General features: G+C 34.4%; 2 long non-coding RNA genes across 2 annotated transcripts; both read right to left on the reverse strand.

Annotated features, from left to right (window-relative positions):
• Nucleotides 1–6,223: 6,223 nt before the first annotated feature.
• On the reverse strand, nucleotides 6,224–8,899 carry LOC118752573. Its single transcript, XR_004994709.1, has 4 exons — nucleotides 8,444–8,899; nucleotides 8,354–8,388; nucleotides 8,179–8,291; nucleotides 6,224–6,253 (listed from the first exon to the last, which is right to left on the reverse strand). It is a non-coding gene; the product is annotated as an uncharacterized LOC118752573 (long non-coding RNA).
• A 1,251-nt stretch (nucleotides 8,900–10,150) lies between these two features.
• LOC118752574 lies at nucleotides 10,151–10,717 on the reverse strand. The gene is made up of 3 exons (XR_004994710.1): nucleotides 10,439–10,717; nucleotides 10,283–10,371; nucleotides 10,151–10,226 (listed from the first exon to the last, which is right to left on the reverse strand). It is a non-coding gene; the product is annotated as an uncharacterized LOC118752574 (long non-coding RNA).
• Nucleotides 10,718–14,356: the final 3,639 nt, after the last annotated feature.

Here is a 14,356-nt window from a genome sequence, read left to right on the forward strand (position 1 = left end):
TTTTCATTCTGATCATTTATGTATACATTTGTCTATATCTATCTCGATTCGTTTTGCCTGTTACAAACAACCGTTATGTGAACAAAGTTATAATACCCTTGTGCACAAGTGCGCTCGGGTATAAAAATACGCTTAAAAATGAGCTGATTTGTATGGCTCTGTACTGATTTTTGATCCCAACTGTACTGATTATGTCCCTATAATATCTGGCCACCCTAGTAGGACGAAACAGTTTCTTTGCCACGTTCAATGAGTCACATGTGAACACATCGAGCAAAGTTGTTTTTGAGTTACATTTAGGGATGTTCCGATACAAGAAAATACGAGTATGTACTCGATACTTTTCTTTCGATAAAAACTACTTTTTTTACTCGAATCGTTGTTTCGATACCTACTTGGTATCGAAAGAAAAGTACTTGTATCGAATCAATTTGAGCAAGTGCCATATCTTGTCGGCCATATTTTTTCTATTGAAGAAACTTTCCACAGCGTCGGTTTTATGAAAAATAATTGCTTTAAGCAATCACCGCTAAAATCTAAAGTTAGTGATACCACAGCAAAGTGCGAAGCAATGCTTTAAGGTCGTAAAGTTTTGTGGGAACCTTTCAAAGGTTGAATTTTGTATCTAAGTAATTGTATAACCTCTAACGTTACTAATGAATGAATATATGTATCGACATCTAAGTGTAAGATCGATCTATTTCCGCAGCCAGCTCGAAAACGGTTGGTGGTTCAAAAATCCTATCTCACTGAAAATATATTGAAAATACGTTGAGATAGAGCGTTTTTGAATCGGCAGCTGAGATAGGGCGTTTTTGTACCGAATTCTGAAATACTGGGCGGAACGTAACGAACCGGAGACCTAAAGTAAATAGATCCTTACGATCCTTACAGGCATTAGATATGGGTAAAAGTTGTCTTGCCCTTTACTAGTTTATTTGAGGTTATATTTGATAAAATTGGTGAAGAATTTCCACGAAATATTTGCAATGAACTTGTACGAAAAAGGTGCGCGGGATGCTACGCCAAATTGAAAGAAAGAAGATTATTGGCTAGAAAAGCCAAGCAAGCACTTACCGAGTGCAAAAAGTGTAAAAAAGCATTTTGTTTAGATTACTATAATGTGAAATATTTGTGATTTGTTTTTGTTATTTTTTGGCCTTATAACAATTATATTCAACAATTTTTATTGAGCTCGAGGCCGTTATATAATGAAAATTTATTGTGGAAAAGCAACAATGATTTGAAAAAATGGTAGAAGTAGCTATTTCGGAAATCACCACATTTCCTCATCAGACTGGCAGCCAGGCTGAGTCAGTGGGATCGTCGCACTATGGATCGAGCTAGTACAAAGGCTGATCATAAATGCATTTTTGAAAAGTTGTAAATAACATAAGTGTTTGGTATCATTCTTTAGGGAATAAAGCGTTCTTTAATGATGTAATGATTTTTTGTGTGTTTATTTAAGAAAATAAAGTGAAAATTGCGTAAGAATTTGACATATTCAAATTGTTGAAACTTTTACTCGCAACGCAGTAATTTTCAGATCCGCAGTTTGGGAATTTTTTCCTAGCAAGGACCTATTAAGAAATACGGACTTGAGTTACATGTTATATTCAGATTTGAAATTGGCTATAAATATTTTATTTTGAAATAACAGGTTGCAGCAATAGCTTCTGTAATAAAACACACATTTTGTTTCGTTTTTTTTTTTTTAATTCCGATGAAGGATTCGAAGGTTTTCGCCGTTTGGCTATGTTTTGAATTTGAATTCATTAAAAGCATGAAAAATCCACCTACTACACGAAAAAAAAGTTAGCGCAAGTTTGCGCCATTTGAAGTTATGATGTTTTAAGTGAAACTACGTGAGAATGCGGGATTTCAGCCGCTACTAGTATCACTGGGCTTTTAACCCTATAAGTAATAAATCTTTAAACCTAACAAAAAACAATTTATATATTCGAAAACTAAACAACCGCACCTTTTACCTGATGTTTAATTTGTGAGATTATAATAATTTTTAGAAAAAATTACCTTACACCATGCATACGGAATTACCAAGAAATACGAATTTACTCTCGATAAAAAAGTTAGCTGCCTACTTTTAAGGATATACTTGACCGCAAAATATAAGTATGTACGATTACCTGCTAGGTTCTCCAACTGTACAAAATTAATATAGCAAGTGGGGATGTGACGGCTCATCTGGACAAAGCGAGTACAAACAACAACTTCCAGAGGAGTCTGAGTTGATTTCAGACTCAAATCTGTTCACTGCTTCTTGTGTTCCTTTGAAATTAATTGATGAAGCATCTGGTTATATTATCTGGCAAAATCCCGCGCCTTCATCAGTAAGATTTTGTAGACCAATTTCAATAGAGTTTTCAAAGGAAACCCCAATGAAAAAAAAAGTCTGGTGTGGATAACATAGATACAGTCCCAAATTGATGAATTACATCCGTTTTTGATTTGTACAGATGGTGAAGAACTACAGGTCAAGTATGAACTTTTCCTTACAATGGTCGATGGAAAAGTTACCCAGGTATTAACAGGCACAGCTTCCGTGTACTATATGTGGTGCTACTCCGCGCCTAATGAAAATAAGTGAATTCATTCCAGATTGTGAAGCGATTGCAACCGAAAATAAATGAAGCATTTTGATAAAAGTATTTTTAATAGGTAAAACATATACTATTTTTAGTCAATAATTTTTAGAAAACTTTGAGCTTTTTTCAAAGCTCAATTTGGTATACTCTTGAAAATTTTTCTTATTAGGGTGTTTTTATATACTTTTCTTATAGCACCTACTATAATGCAATAGTTCAGTAAAATTTTTTTTTAAATATATATTTTTTTTAAATAAAGGGTAATCTATCTAAAAAATATAAATATATCTGAAATAATATTTTATAAAAACAATCGTTTAATACCAATATTCAAATATCTTCTTTCCATTTAATCAGAAAGTGTACTTTTTATGTTTTCCAAGTCCACATATGGGTCTATATCTCGGGAACCAAAGGAGATACAAAAATTAAAAATGCATTAAATTGACATGGTTTACACTATCTACACGCAAAATTTCATGATCGTAACTTTAAACAGAAAAAAGTTACAGATTTTTGATCAGCAAATGCCTCATATTGCCCATAGTGCGTCGTTTCGAAGCCTACTGAAAGAAGTCTGATGAGGAAATGTGGTGATTTCCGAAATAGCTATCACTTCTACCATTTTTTCAAATTATTGTTGCGTTTCCATTATAAATTTTCATTATAAAATGGCCTCGAGCTCAATAAAAATTGTTGAAAATTTTTGATTTTGTACCATTTTTCTATGAATAAAAGTCTAATACTTTGTATTTGAGTTATATTTATTGTACGCTTTTTCTTTTTACTAAAAGAGAACATTCAGGACAAAAAATCTCGAAATTTTCTTTCATATATTTTTGCGTTAAGTTTTTTAACGTACGTCCACGTATCATTTAAAAAAATATCGCGTACGAGCTCGAAATCTGAAATCCGAACACAAAAATGTCCGAAATTGTACACAAAAATGAGTCACATATGACTCATTGGACAGGGAAGTTGTTAAGACGAAATTTAGAATTAAGACTTTGAGTAGAATAAAAAAATATAATAATGTAAAAAGGATATGGCTAAGACGAATTTTAGAATTAAGACTTTGAATTGTATAGAGTCACTATTATAACGTGGGTATGGGTAATAAACCATCAGTAGACTAATGTATTAATCTAATCCGTAGCACGTGCCTCTGTGCCATTGCGCATTCGTATGACCTATTCCAGATAGACTCACCCCTAGTAACCATACGGGATGGGTATGGATGGATCATCGATGGACACTTCAAGCTAATTCATGTGGTAAATTTGGAACAATACGAATTGGTACCTTAAACCAAACAACAGGATCTACAGAGGTACTACTATTCCAGCTAGGCAGGATCCGCACACGTTTAAACGAACTAAGAGGGCACGAGACGGCTAGATTAAAAAGATCTATTAGCTGGATTGGGTCAACTTGAAAATGGATTACTGGCTCACCTGATGCTACGGACTGGGATGAGGTCCTCCGAAACGAAAATTCCCTCAATAAAAATAACGAGCAGCAGTACAAGGTGAATGATGAAATTTTTAAGAAAACTAATCAGTTATTGCAGAGGGTCAATGGCATTGTGGTCGCCACCAATGATGTGATCAACAAGAGGAACTTGGACAGGATTTCTCAAGAAGTCCAGCATAAAATCTTTATCCTGAATGATGACGTCAACGAACTGATCCGTGCTTGTCAGATGGCTAAAGCAGGAGTCGTCAACACCAATATTCTGAGTATAGAGGAAGTCAACCAGCTTGTCAGTGAGATCGGCGCTCCTCCATACAGCAACGCCATCGAAGCCATTGAATATAGCAAACCATCGATCGACAACAACACACTCCTCTTATACGTTGTCCCCACCAAAGGTCACATAAACTACATTTAATCACCTGAGCCCGAGTGGAATTGGCATATCAAACAATCCTGACCAATAAACATCATGATCTACCATGATCTGCGAAGGGAAATCACTCGATCTGCTACCAGAATCTAGTTACCTGACTCGTCTTCTCAAGGGAGGACAAATAAGTTGTACTTACGCGACCTGTAACGATTCCACTGTTGACATCATCAAGGATGATACCATTTTCCTTGACAATTTTATAGGGATTGTAAAATTAGGTAACAATTCAAATACACTTAATGGTTCTTATATCCTCCAGATGGACAATGAGACGGCGAGGTTACACCTACCTCCATTGAACATTGACAACAAGGCTAATTCAAAAACCGAGGAACGTCTATCTGATCTGCGGGACGCAGATCTTTAAAGGGGGAGGAGTTAACACATCCGCCGTCACCCAACATGTGGCATTCCCACAGTCTAGCAATACACGTGCGCCATGTCAGCATAATTATGGTTCACAACATAATTGACATCCTACACCTTTGTCAAGGCCAAGTGCATTTCACCATATCATGCAATAGCAATATTGCGCAACGCTATCACACACTTATGGGAACCGTCGGCCACAGTTATACCTCTGGCTAATGCTTACGCAACCATTAGTATAACGGAGCCAATGCATTAGGCATTGTAGCGGTGTCAGCATAATCTCATTTCACACGGTTACCTGTGGGAATTCAAGGCCAAGGCGGCTCACTGACGTCGCGTATGTCTGGCTGTAGAACAGCGGCTGCGGAACAGGCTATAAAGGGCGGCAGAACTCGAAGCAGCGGCAGTTGCATCGGGGTGTTACTACTGTAAATTAGGCCTATTTATTTATGTCAACAAAGTGCTTCTATTATGACGTTCAAATTATCTTTTTCAATTCCAGGGCAAGTTGGCCCTTTAATTATTTAAGTTATTCAGGACCTTCAGTCCTTAACTTACATATATATACATACATATATATTTCCACTGCACTTCTTTTTACTTATATATGTACACATTTAGGTAGTTGCATTTTACTGCACTCTTTAATATTTACCCTAAGCTTTATTTTGTTGTTTATATATGTTACCGGCCAAACCCGATCTTAGGACAAACTAGTTTTGACTAGGCTAAACTAGATCAGGCGCCTCAGTATTTTTGATCATAACTCCCAAGGCTGGCATTCCATTGCACTTTTATTGCTTACAGGAGAAACCGGTTTTTTTAGTATTTAATCAATAAAACTCACCGAACAATATAGCTGCAATATTCCATTATTGGCGCCGGTTAAGGTGGTGATGACTTTGAAGGTGCTGGTGGCTTCAAAGGCGCTTTTGGCGTCCAAGGTGCTGATGGCGTTGAAGGTGCTGAAGGTGCTTTAAACAAACGAAAATGTCAATTAAAATTAATAAACATGAAAAATCTCAATATATACCTTCAGAATGTGGCTAAGTCGCTGATGTTTTGCAATCTGAAAGAAAATATTACATTATAATCAAATAAAATTGTTAAATTCGTATTCTTACTTTAAAAATTTTCGCAGTGACATTTCTTCACAGTATGTATACTGTCATCAAAACCATGATCATGATTCAATAATAGAAAGGTTTTGTAATAAACAAACAGTCTTCTCGCTCCCACACATAAAATCGGCTCCTATACTTGTGCAGAATGTTGCTTACTCTACAGTTTCTAGTGATATTAGTAGTAAAACCAAAAATTCTTCATACTAAATATTCGTTGGCATCACCTTCGTTTGCGTAATTTTCTAGAACAAGTGTAGAATAGTGACCGTTTAGCTATAAAATAACCAAAAATGCCGATTGATAGAACTTTTTATGCTGATTTCAACGACACCATTTGGCGCAGGTTTAAGAGGTTTATTTGCTTTGTTTATTTGTATTTTTTATTACCACTAAATTGTTGAAACCCAAAAGTAGATCATGATAAAATATGTAATATCGAATTAAAGATAATAACTTGTACTTTCCTAATAATATAAATTCCTTTACCATTAATTAGGCAGTTTTTTTTTTAAAAAAGATTATTTCATGAAAAAATAACATTTGTTTGTTTTTTAGTGGTTTTGGTTTAAAAATACAAAAAGCTATAAATTATGTACATCAGCTGAAAGACAAATTAATTATCTTTATGATGGCGTCATTAGTTTTTTTTATCGGTTATACAGTTCATAAGATATTAATATTTAAAAAATCTAAAAACTGAACTTTAACCTTCTAGAACGTCTTCATCTTTTACTTGCGCCAAATAATTTTGGCATGGTTGAAATGAGCATAAAAGGTTCTATTGATCTGCAGTTTTCGTTTTTCCATAGCTGAATGGTCGGTTCCAGGAAATGATGAATAACTTAAATAAAAAATGCACATATTTATGTATTGTTTAGTATTTCCATTAAAACACCAAATATATTGCAAATTCGCATAGAATAAATAATACACATTTTACTTCTAATTGTATACTTTGCGTACTTTTTGTAGTACTTTTCTACTACCGTTTTCGCAAAAGGCGATCACATTCTTACCCGTTCTCCTACTTCCAAAATACAAATCTAGATAAAGGAGTGTCAAATTTTAGCTGTCACAAATTACATGGTCATGGTCATGATTCAATAATACAAGGTTGGATAAATTTTGACATTTGTGCAATCGACTGCCTTGTAAGGTTGCATTTGAGAAGGAAAGAGAAGGGGGGTAACCATTTTATCCCCTTTTGTGAAAAGGTAGTAGGAAAAGTAGTGCACTTGTAGAGTAGCCATATATGTAGTACTTCTATATTGCTAGTACAATATGATCGCAATGAGTTCTAAATTCGAAATCAAAGAAAGACAACCTATGAAAATTTTTGTGATTGTAGAAGTATACGTGTGTATTTGTAAACTACTACATAGAATGAAGTGCCATGTCATAACAGCGGCGGTTCAGGGAATCCACAAACAAACATAAATTTGACGGTCTCATGTTTCCTTCAACCGCATGTATATCGAGACCCAGCCGCGAAAATCGAACTTTTTTCCAAATTTAATTTTTGACGCATAAATGCTCTTAGAGCACCTGCATCAAAAAGTACATTAAAAAAAATATATACATTATCTACGCGGTTAGGGCTCGATATGTCGACTTTCTCCAATGCTCTTTGTTATTTAGAAATCTGAAAAATTGGAAGATAGAAGATCTTTTGCTAACCAAGACAAAACTTATTATTATGGTATTTTATATTTATGTTGGCCGAATCCAATAAAGCACGCTATTCGACTCCCTTCTATGCTAATTGACGCCAATTGGAAATACCACCTAATGCCAAGTCCATGCCAAGTCCTTCTCTAACAGGTATTTTTATCCTCTGCCACCCCCAGCGGCCACAGAGCTTCTCATAGATTTACAAAATTTTTTTTTGATAATTTTTCATATGAGTTGTTTTCAAATAAGAATTTGTGAAAATGCTCCTGAATTTTGAAAAGTAAAATTGTCATTTTGAGTACATTCTCTTATCGGATCTCTCTTTCTTTTTTCAATATTTCGGCACTCTGATGTTGGGGAATATACTTTGAATGTACTAGCAATATAGAAGTATTACATATATGAGAGTAGCCAAAGGCTGGCATTCCATTGCAGTTTATACTTTTATTGCTTACTGGAGAAACCGTTTTTTTAGTATTTAATCAATAAAACTCACCGAACAATATAGCTGCAATATTCCATTATTGGTGCCCTTTAAGGTGATGACTTTGGTGCTGATGGCTTCAAAGGTGCCTTTGGCGTCCAAGGTGCTGATGGTGAATGCCAAATCTGTAAACAAACAAAAAATGTCAATACAAATTTATAAACATATGAAAAATCTCAATATATACCTTTAGAGCGACTTAGTCAGCTGATGTTTTGCAATCTGAAAGAAAAGATTACATTATAATCAAATAAAATTGTTAAATACGTATTCTTACCTTCCAAATTTTCGCAGTGACATTTCTTCACAGTATGTATACTGTCATCAAAACCTTGATTCAATAATAAGAGGTTGGATAAATTTTGACATTTGTGCAATCGACTGCCTTGTAAGGTTGCATTTGAGAAGAAAAGAGAAGGCGTGTAACCATTTTATCCCCTTTTGTGAAAAGGTATTTGGAAAAGTAGTCTGGTAGTGCTGAAACATGATTCAAAAATACAAGGTTGGATAAATATTGACATTTGTGTCAATCGAATACCTTGTAAGGTTGTATTTGAGAAGGAAAGAGAAGGCGGGTAACCATTTTATCCGCTTTTGTGAAAAGGTAGTAGGAAAAGTAGTCTGGTAGTGCTGAAATGCGTTTTTTGTATAAAAATTGAATTAAATATAAAAAGCTGATTCTTCTGATCTACACAATTGATAATGAATTAACTTTTTATGGTATATTAAACATGTTTATTCACATAAAATTCAGACCAAAGAAAAATCTTTTCGGCAAATTTTCCCAATTATTTAAAATAAACCATGGTTTCATTAAAATTCCAGTATATATTAAACAAAATTAATGGAATTCAGCCAAATCCTTAATTCAAAGGGACTACAGCACACACCGTCTTCAAAAGAGTCACTACTCAAAATTTCGGCTGGAGCAAATTTCTGTTATAGTTTGTAAAAAAACCTAAGGTAAATTCGCCCTGGTACATATGATTATCTTGTGCTAAGAAATAGTTTTTCGCATTTTCTGACAGACGTATTATTTTGAGTTTTGGTTTTTGAAGACGGTGTGCATTATAAAGAAATATGGGTGTTTCCATCGGAAGGTCCACCACGACAAAAAAAAATAAAAGTCTTATATCTAACGTATTTACGGGCCGATTTGTCTGCTTTTTAAAATATATACTGACTATTTAAGTAGAATCATGTCTGCGTAAAATGGTCTTCCTAGGTGGCGCCAAGGTCGAGGTATTTCGAAAAACCCTATTTATGGTCCGATTTGGTTCGAATTTGGCGTATGTAGTTGAAACATAATAAATCATAGATTTCCAAAAAATTTACCCTGAATTTGCGCTAAAGTCAAAATATAAACTATATTCGACATAAAATACATGTTTTATTCTCATTTTCGTTGTTAGTGTTTCCGACAGGGTAGGAGTGTGATGTAATGTGGAACGATTTTCCGTCATCCCTTGTCAAATTTGGTTTGGAGACAAACCGGTTTCGGCGTTGTGCCATCTTCAGGGAAAATCGTTCCACATTACATGTTTTATTTGCGTTAAAAATTCATTTAAAAGTAATATTAACAAAAATATAACGATGGAAATTTGTGTCACGTGACGCCACGCCACGTGACGTTTCAGACGCGATTTTGTAAGAAATGAAAAAATCAACTTCCATTTTTTGTCACGTAACGAGACTCTCTTTAAATGCTTATATTTCAGGACCAAGCAGTTCGATTGTTTTAATTTTTTGGTTAAATATAGAGCTAATTATGTGCTATACAATGGCCCAAAAAAGTTAAAGAAAACAAATGGTATTCTTTTTTTGTATCACATTGAAACGTACGACTGTCACGTATGCGACGTATGGAAATACCCATATACAAATAGTAAAGATGCAATTGATATAATTTATATAAATTAATCTTTTAATAATTATTATAATTAATTATTATATTATATTATATATATATATATATATTATAATTGTTGCATTTAAAAATTACATGTTCAATATCTTAAATTGAATTACATTTGGTGGACGGGCGCACAAATGATCTTGACCTGCACAAGAAAAAATCTTTATTAAAATTTGCACTTTTATGGGGTGGTATACTAACTTGTAAGTATGCAAATTCTCCACTTGACCAAACCAAAGCTGCAGTGGTGAAAATACGCTCACCAGCGAACGTCGGACATACAAATGATCCTGACCAGCACATGAACAATTTTTTATTAATATTTGCACTTTCACTTTTATGGGGTGGTATACTAACTTGTAAGTATGCAAAGGCTGCACTCAACCAAACCAAAGGTTGCAGTGGAGAAAATAACTGCACCAGCGAACGTGAACGGCCACACAAAGTGATCCTGACTGCACAAGAAAAAACTTTATTGATATTTACACTTCACCAAACAAATCGCTGCAGCTGTAATTCCCAGTGGACTGCACCAGCAAAACGTGGACGGACACACAGAGATCCCAGCACGTCAAACTTACTTGCAACGGCTGCACTTACTGTAAAACGCAGGTTATTGAATAAAAATTTTGAATAACTCCCATACTCTGTAAAGAAATATGTAAATAATTGTTTTAATTCAAAATAGTTCCATTATTTTTTTGATTTTTTTGCATGCTTACTTGAACTTGCGCAATAAGAAAATCAATTTCGATGAAACAATCGATGAAAATATCGGCAGTGTTGCCTGTTGAACTTTTTATACGAAGACAAGACTTCTCCTTGTATTTTAGTAGTAGTTTCCATAAATCAAAAAAGAGATCAACACAAGCTAAGGCAGAATGCGGGAGCGAGACAACTGCCTGGTTATCCAACCTTGTATTATTGAATCGTGATCAAAACTCCGATGTTTCTAGCTTGCTCGCTTTAACACATAGAATTCTTATTGTAGTACGCATTATTACCGGGTACGCAGCTCTAACAAAGGGATTTTTTTTTACCGTTCGAACAAAAGATTTGGAAGTGTGTGGGTGAGATGACTAAAAAGTTGTGAATGTGTTTGTAAATCGTTCGAATTTCAGGGGAAAGTGTCTCTGTCTTTGATTTTCGAAGTAAATTGAACAATTCGGTCACGTCTTGGTTAATTTGAGTAAAAGACGCAAGACAAAATTGAAAAGAATCACAGAATTATGAAAAAGTGGTTTGTGTTTGGATGTTTTCGGAAATAATATGAAATTCACGCCAAACGACACTAACCGCGGTTGCTGAAAAATGTGTTGTCTTTATAATTGTCTGGACGCCTACTTTACACAACAATTTGACAAGTAAGACATATTCTCAATCGTCTTGTCTCAAATTGTCTTATGTAAACGAGTCAGAATTTCTGAAACGGGCCACTTCGATTATGTGATATTATATTTCCAGTGGTATTTTTTCATAGCTATTGACAATGCAAACAAATGTCTAACTTTGATTTTACAAACAAAAATATTTTTTCTTATATAGGGCGATTCCGCCGTCACGGGTTGGACATTTGTACATAAACAATTTTTTATTTGTTTAAATTTAAGTATAAAGTACTCAACAATTCTACATTTTGATAAAGCTACACCTAATTGACTAAACTTTTACGCAAACGTCAAAGCTGTGCTGTTTTGTGCTCTGTTTAAATTTTGTGTTTTATAAAGCTGTTTACGCTTAATAAAGTAAAAAATTAAAAAAAGTGTGATTAAACGTCTGGTGCACAATTTAAAGATAAGCAAAATATCAAAATTTCCTGTAAATTTGATTAATTTAACTTGATATTCTTAATTGCATGTGTCGAGTGTTTTGTTTCATATAATATATTGTTATTGTACAATTGTTTTTGTTTGTGCACATTAATTTTGCTCTTTTTGTCATTTGTGCTGGTTCATCTTTGTCACAGCTGTTTGCGTTGTGTTTATTAGGTGGCAAATATACAGTGTATTTAAGACTGTTCGCTACATAGCTTTCAAACCGATATTTACCAGTTGATTGGTTCTCTGATTGATACATCGTTTTCAAAACTGTTTTGCTTTATTGCTTCTAAAACCTATAAATAAATATCATTTTAAACATGTCGTGTATTTACTCCAATTGCCACGTTAAAAGAGACTCCTATGTGTCATGCTCGCTCTGCGATGGGATTGCCCATATAAAATGTGCTGGTTTCAGCGGTAGGGTGTTAGACACTATTAATGAGGGAAAGGGTCTTGTCAAAAATGTAGATCAACCGATGTAGATTTATTTAAATTCTTTAGGCAGTTCAGAAATGGTTTTTCTGAGATCGTGAAAAATCTGTCGGTTCTTATTGGGAAATTTAAGCATTACGAAAAAATGTTTAAGTCTTTCACATGTCTCGACAACCCTCCACACTCTGAGGATAGCCGAGAAAATAAAGGTAGGTGTGTTATTAGTCCACTTAAAAAGATAGTCACTGAATCTAGTCAGCAAAATCCTCCATCCCAGTCCTTGGAACTTACTAATCTTTCTTCTCCATGCCCTCAGGCATTGGAAACTCCGCTATCTAAAGCCATATCACCTAGGTCTACATCTAAAAATAATAACGTCAATCAAACCGTTGATTTAACAGTGTTCCCATCAACAACTGAAGCTGCACTGTCTAACTTAGTTCCTCCAAATAATTCGGAGCCCCGCACATCAGATATCATTACCAAAAAGTTGGTTGTGATTCCTCCGAGAAGATCAAACTTTGTCTCTAGATTGGCTAAAGGTATTTCTTCGGATGATATAAAGTCATACATATCGACTTAAATTACGACTAAAGGTGTATTTATTCGTAAATTCAATTTTAAATACGATCGCGATATTTCGTCTTTTAAAATTGATGTAGCTGCCGAAGATTTTGATTCACTACTAAGTAGTTCATTTTGGTCGACCGGAGCGTTTGTTCGCGAGTTTGAGTATAAACCTAATAAAAGTAATAACAACGTAGCTAAAATTTCTAATCTTAATTCGGATTCAAAAAACTAACTCGCAAGTCTAATTTAAGTATTTACTATCAAACGTTAGAGGTTTGAATACCAAATTAACTGACTTATATTTAAAAGGTTTTGGCTGCAATTATAATGTTATTTCCTTGACCGAAACATGACTCAAACCTCATATTTTTAATTCCCAAATTCTTCCAAATGAATATCAAATATTCAGGAGTGCGTTCTTTTTGCGGTGCATTCATCGATACCATCCAACGAAGTTAGTGTTCCTGTCATTGACTATACCGAATTTAAATATATACGTGTAAAGGCTGGAAAGAGTTATATTTATTTAGCTCTTTGCTACATCCCTCCTAATTATGCCGTAGCAGTATATATGCAGCTAGTTTATTTACTTGAGACCGTAAATGCAATGCTTACGGCATCCGATTCTATGATTGTTTTGGGTGATTTAAATCTGCCACACATTTCATGGAACATCATTGACACCGATGTTGTACCAGTTTCATCTAGAGATAGTTACAATGTATTTCTGAAGGAAATGGCTGAACTTTGCCCCAAACAAATAAATATATGTCGTTTACGTTGATGATGTTCCGAAGGCCTCTATTAATCGGTGCGATCTCCTAGTTTTGCCAGAGGATGCATACCATCCCGCTCTTGAGTAATACATAATAATAAGTCGTATAGTTCAAGTATTAGATATGTTTTTGCGAAAGCAAATTTCAGGAAAATTAACAAAGAACTTTTAAAGTTATCTTGGCCAATATAAAGAGATGACGTGGAGCGTAGCGTTGAGCACTTTAATGATACTGTTTTCAATTTGTTTCGAAAGTATGTGCCAAAACTTATTATTGTTCATGAAGAACCAACACAATTATGGGTCACTAAAGAGCTTAAAAAATTGAAAAACAAAAAGTCACATTCTTTTAAACTGTATAGAAGAACGGGCTTACGTAAAGTACTCAGTTTTGCATCGTAGCTACTTTGCATTAAATAAGAAATGTTATAAGTCAGTATTTAAAAACCTTAAAAGTATAATTTAGGCGTGGACCTGATCATATTCCGACCTGTTTTCTTAAAAACTGCGCTGAGAACATCTGCGAGCCTTTAACAACTCTATTCAATTTGTCACTAAAACATGGCGTTTTTCTGTCAGCCTGGAAGGAGTCTTTCATAATACCACTTCACAAAAACGGCAGCAGGTCTGTAACGACAGCCGATTTAATATGAATATACATGCATATATATATATATA

This window comes from Rhagoletis pomonella, unplaced genomic scaffold, assembly GCF_013731165.1.
Source record: "Rhagoletis pomonella isolate Grant_MI unplaced genomic scaffold, Rhpom_1.0 Rhpom_scaffold_01662, whole genome shotgun sequence".
NCBI lineage: Eukaryota > Metazoa > Arthropoda > Insecta > Diptera > Tephritidae > Rhagoletis > Rhagoletis pomonella.